At 47.0% G+C, this 6,000-nt stretch overlaps 1 non-coding gene across 1 annotated transcript; it reads left to right on the top strand.

Moving 5' to 3' along the window:
• The first annotated feature begins 2,708 nt into the window (after positions 1-2,708).
• Positions 2,709-2,783, top strand: Trnaa-ugc (transfer RNA alanine (anticodon UGC)). The gene has a single exon. It is a non-coding gene; the product is annotated as a tRNA-Ala (tRNA).
• Positions 2,784-6,000: the final 3,217 nt, after the last annotated feature.

Below are 6,000 nucleotides of genomic sequence, written 5' to 3'. Positions count from 1 at the left end.
GGATAGGCAGATTGTGTACCGGTTGTGGTTCTGTTAGGTGCGCTGTGGGCGGCCACATAGAGGTCAGCTCGTGTGCGTGTTCGCCTATTGTGATTTCCTTCTCTCGCCCACGCTGGGACAGTCGGCTTTGTCTAGACATCTCATCCCTGATAGTGCGCGGCTGCCATGTTGGCCGCTTTATGAGAACCGCGTCACAGACTATCGCCCGAAATCCTTTGATGCAGTTTTCCGCCTCCGGCGCGCAGTCGCGTTATTAGAAGGGCGGCCGACGTACAGTAGAAGTCTTTGCAGTTTCGTTACGGTGGCCGAAGAAGCCTCTCTCGACCCGCTGCGTTTTCCAGATATTATCTCCTGAAGGCGTCCCCTACTGGCGATAGTGTATACTGCTTGTTTTCTACACAGTTTCATATTCTTCCTGCACATATGCTCCGCGTTTCTTCCTTGGAATGTGGATTCTTTTATGTACAGTCTCTTACGTGCCTGCACTCATAAAATAATTGTTTAGAAGAAGTCTCTTACATCGCCGGATACATTTTGAAAACCGTAAAAACGAACAAGGTGACGCTGTTAAAAGCAGCCCGCCTCCCCTTTGAATGAGAGTGCAATATTTCGACTTCTGAAATAAGGTACACAGCTATAACAATGGACAGTTTTCTACAATAATCGATTTTTAGCATTCTTCTGTTAGCATTTCAGTTTTATTACGTCAGTGAAGTTAGATTTTTCATTCTCTATAGAAGAAAGAATTGAAATTGTGGAAGTGTATGTGGAAACAGGTTCGATTAAGGAAACGCGCGAAATTTTCGTGGTCAAGAATCCATATAGAGGACTACCAGCAAAGAGAGAAATACAGAGCCTGTATAAAAAATTGGCGCAACTGCGGATCTGTGCAATATGTAAAACGACAAAGAATTACTTCAGTTCGCGCAACAGAAGTTATTGCAGACATTCGCCGAACAATTATTTATTCAGAGCTCAAAGAGGACTACACTTAAATTATACTTATATGCATATGGTGTCTGTTCTTTCGGACATGTCCGGAAGAACAGACATCATATCCATATAAGTATATACACTCCTGGAAATGGAAAACAGAACACATTGACACCGGTGTGTCAGACCCACCATACTTGCTCCGGACACTGCGAGAGGGCTGTACAAGCAATGATCACACGCACGGCACAGCGGACACACCAGGAACCGCGGTGTTGGCCGTCGAATGGCGCTACCTGCGCAGCATTTGTGCACCGCCGCCGTCAGTGTCAGCCAGTTTGCCGTGGCATACGGAGCTCCATCGCAGTCTTTAACACTGGTAGCATGCCGCGACAGCGTGGACGTGAACCGTATGTGCAGTTGACGGACTTTGAGCGAGGGCGTATAGTGGGCATGCGGGAGGCCGGGTGGACGTACCGCCGAATTGCTCAACACGTGGGGCGTGAGGTCTCCACAGTACATCGATGTTGTCGCCAGTGGTCGGCGGAAGGTGCACGTGCCCGTCGACCTGGGACCGGACCGCAGCGACGCACGGATGCACGCCAAGACCGTAGGATCCTACGCAGTGCCGTAGGGGACCGCACCGCCACTTCCCAGCAAATTAGGGACACTGTTGCTCCTGGGGTATCGGCGAGGACCATTCGCAACCGTCTCCATGAAGCTGGGCTACGGTCCCGCACACCGTTAGGCCGTCTTCCGCTCACGCCCCAACATCGTGCAGCCCGCCTCCAGTGGTGTCGCGACAGGCGTGAATGGAGGGACGAATGGAGACGTGTCGTCTTCAGCGATGAGAGTCGCTTCTGCCTTCGTGCCAATGATGGTCGTATGCGTGTTTGGCGCCGTGCAGGTGAGCGCCACAATCAGGACTGCATACGACCGAGGCACACAGGGCCAACACCCGGCATCATGGTGTGGGGAGCGATCTCCTACACTGGCCGTACACCACTGGTGATCGTCGAGGGGACACTGAATAGAGCACGGTACATCCAAACCGTCATCGAACCCATCGTTCTACCATTCCTAGACCGGCAAGGGAACTTGCTGTTCCAACAGGACAATGCACGTCCGCATGTATCCCGTGCCACCCAACGTGCTCTAGAAGGTGTAAGTCAACTACCCTGGCCAGCAAGATCTCCGGATCTGTCCCCCATTGAGCATGTTTGGGACTGGATGAAGCGTCGTCTCACGCGGTCTGCACGTCCAGCACGAACGCTGGTCCAACTGAGGCGCCAGGTGGAAATGGCATGGCAAGCCGTTCCACAGGACTACATCCAGCATCTCTACGATCGTCTCCATGGGAGAATAGCAGCCTGCATTGCTGCGAGAGGTGGATATACACTGTACTAGTGCCGACATTGTGCATGCTCTGTTGCCTGTGTCTATGTGCCTGTGGTTCTGTCAGTGTGATCATGTGATGTATCTGACCCCAGGAATGTGTCAATAAAGTTTCCCCTTCCTGGGACAATGAATTCACGGTGTTCTTATTTCCATTTCCAGGAGTGTAGTTGTGTCAATACCGGCCATGACCTTCTTCTTCTGTGCGGATCCACACATATTCCCCGAACTCTCACAGGACTTGGTAAGAATGGCTTCCACGAGTAATGAGTGCGTTGGGGAGGGGCACTACGATTGTAGTGTGAGGACAAACAAGGTGAGAATGTGGATCTCGCGGGAGGCATGGGCGAGATAGTCCCTGCAGTCGCATTATCGTCTTTGCTCTCGGTGGCTCAGATGGATAGAGCGTCTGCCATGCAAGCAGGAGATCCCGGGTTCGAGTCCCGGTCGGGGCACACATTTTCACTTGTCCCCGTTGATATAGATCAACGCCCGTTAGTTGCTGATGCTATTAATATAATTCTAATTTCATACACGTAAATTGGCCTAACAGTCGCATGTACGTAAAAGAGGTTGCCAGCTGGTATTGAAAAAGTCTTAATTTGAAGCCGTATCGTGTAACGGTTGTGCAGTAATTACGGGGGGGTGAGAGTCGGAAACGTGTAGATTACTGCGCGTTGCTTATGAGTATGGTTTGTGAGACCCGTTCAGTTACATCATGGCTGATGAAGCATGGTTTCGTCTTTCCGATCATGCGAATTCACAGTACACAAGGTACTGGGTAACGGATAACCCCAAAATTGTCTGTCAGCAATCACTCCATGATGAAAAAATCAGCATTTCGTGCGGCGTAACAGCAACGCGCATTATTAGACGGATATTTTTTGACACTACACTCAACGCGGTTGCATACATGGAATTTTTTTAAACATATTGTGCTGAACTCACTGAATATAAAGACAATACTATTCCTTCCAGCAAGATGGGCCAACATGGTACACGTGTAAGGTGTCCCAGGAACGGGTCCGTGATGTCTTCTCTGAGGAACGAACTGTCAGCAAACATTTATGGCCACCACGTCCGCCGGGTGTGATAACACGTCATTTTTTTGCTGTGGGGACTCTCGAAGAGCAAGGTCTTTGAAGCAGATCCACACACAATACAGAAACTGAAAGATGCCATCAGCCGTGAAGTTGCCGCTACCGATATCCGAACTTTACGCCGGGTTTGTCTGAATATGCGTAGACTTGCACATCTATGTATTGATGTTGGAGAGGGTCACTTTCAGCATCTTCTACACACGTATTTTTACTGTATTTTTTGTAGTAAATAAGTGGTAAGTCCATTTCAGCTATTCTTTTCTGTAATTTCACAGAGTTCCTTCATACTTACACGGGCTTCTTTTATCTGCGTCACCTTAGAATATGGCAGACTTCCATTTAAGGGTGGATTAGGGGGTAAAGCAAGTTTTTTTTGCGAAAGAGATTGCCTACGAAGCACTTTTACCGCTCATAGAACAACACTCCCCTGTAATCCAATCCATACCCGGTCAGACTAAAAAGAAATGATGAACTTGTAGCAAGAAGCACAGTACGAAAGCTCATCGCCTTTCTTACCTAAGGCGGCAGACATAAAAAAAAGCCGAATTTCTTGGAAGAATCTGATTAAATAATTACAGTTACCGATTTTCAGGATAGAGATTACAAACATTGCTCGATTATGTTTGGGCCTTTCTTTCCCTCGACCTTCGGCATCGCTCGTGGAGAAACCGTGAAGATAAAATTAGAACAGCAATAAGAGTACACACGTAACACATATGCCGACATTCGTCTCATCCTCCATCGTAAATCGAACGGGAAGAAACGCAAATATATCGTGCGATAAGAAGTACCTTCTGCCATCCACTTTATAGTGATTGGCAGAGTGTAGTTATAGCTGTATGTTGACCAACTTTAATGTTCACAATTTACAGTTGCACAGACCAAAAATTATATCGGTACGGAGCACAGATCGCAAATTGTACTCAACGTTATATAACATTGGTTTCAAGTAAACGCAGAGCGTACGTGATAAAGCACGTGTGTGACATGCCCACTGGCCCCAAGGGGCACGTGTCTGTTTCAGTTCTGGTCCAGCAGTTTTTGCACAGATATTCAGATATATGCTTCGGAGCACACAGCGACTGTTTGATCTGCAAACAGTCAACGGAATCATGTATTTTCCTCAATAAGCGACACAACGGTACTGGATATACAGCTTTTTGGTAGTTCGAGGAACATACGTGGTTACGTAGATCCATAGGTTGTAGGATTCATTAGTACTTACCGTCTATCTTATGAAAAAACGGGTCATCAAATATACTTTGTTACTGGATCGGAGTGCTCTTATCAGACAGAATATAGAATGCCATTCTTAATGGAGAGGAATTGTCAACGTGAAAGTAGTTTCTCGTGTACCCCAAGCCAGTGTTATAAGACCATCACTGTGCAGCAATCTAGTTTATAGTGCCGGCAGCTCCACAAGGCTATCCGTGATCCGTGCTGCTGTTTGTTGAGAAATAACAACGTTGGAAAATTGTAGCGAAATGCAGGAAAACCTACAGAGGACCAACGCTCGTCGCAGGGATTAGCAGTTGACCGTCAGCATAAACAGAATTAACAGGTTGTAAATAAATAGGCTGACATAGTGGTTATGGTTCGATATCTCTGTTACCGAATAATCACTGGAAACAGTCACATGCAAGGGGCAAAGATCTGGGAGTGTGCGTATGGAGCAATGTAAAGGTGAATTACCGTATAAAACTTATCGTAGGAAAGGCAATGTCGTATTGAGATTCTTTAGAAGAATTCTGAGGAAGAGCAAAACATCAACGAAGGAGATACCTTATGAAACCCTCCTTCGACTAACATTTGTGTGTTGCTTCTCAGGCTTGGCCTGACCAGGTATGATTGACAGAAAAAGCAGAGCATATTCAGAGAAGAGAGACGCGTTTCGCCACAGGTTGGTTCAGTATTAGCGGAAGCCAATTCCAATGGCAGACGATACAAAAGAAACATCGTGGTGTGTTTTACTGTTGCCAGCCGGTGTGGCCGTGCGGTTCTAGGCGCTTCAGCCTGGAACCGCGAGACCGCTATGGTCGCAGGTTCGGATCCTGCCCCGGGCATGGATGTGTGTGATGTCTTTAGGTTAGTTAGGTTTAAGTAGTTCTAAGTTCTAGGGGACTGATGACCACAGATGTTTAGTCCCATAGTGCTCAGAGCCATTTGAACCATTTTTTTTTTGTTTTACTATTAGAACTCCGAAAACTTACATTTGTAGAAGAGTCAAACAGCGTATTGCTTCCTCCTATATACATCTCGCAAAAACACTCGCATCAGTCGCCGCTGTAAAAAGGGGGAAATAGCAATACACGAATTGTCCTCCGCCACACAACGTGAAATGTTTGCAAAGAATAGATGTAAATGTAACGTCCCTATCCAATAAACGAAGCCATGTGTCCAAAAATGTTTTTCCATTCTCGTGGATAACCTCAGTGTGGAACCTGGAATATACTTAGTATTCTGCGGCAAATGCTGTAAATGTCAGTTTCACATGGCAGTGAAGTTGACGGTAAAAAAAAAAAGAAATGGTTCAAATGGCTCTGAGCACTATGGGACTTAACATCTGTGGTCA

This window comes from Schistocerca serialis, chromosome 6 (assembly GCF_023864345.2).
Source record: "Schistocerca serialis cubense isolate TAMUIC-IGC-003099 chromosome 6, iqSchSeri2.2, whole genome shotgun sequence".
NCBI lineage: Eukaryota > Metazoa > Arthropoda > Insecta > Orthoptera > Acrididae > Schistocerca > Schistocerca serialis.
The sequence above is the reverse complement of the archived record's forward strand: the minus strand, read 5'-3'. Positions and strand labels throughout refer to the sequence as shown.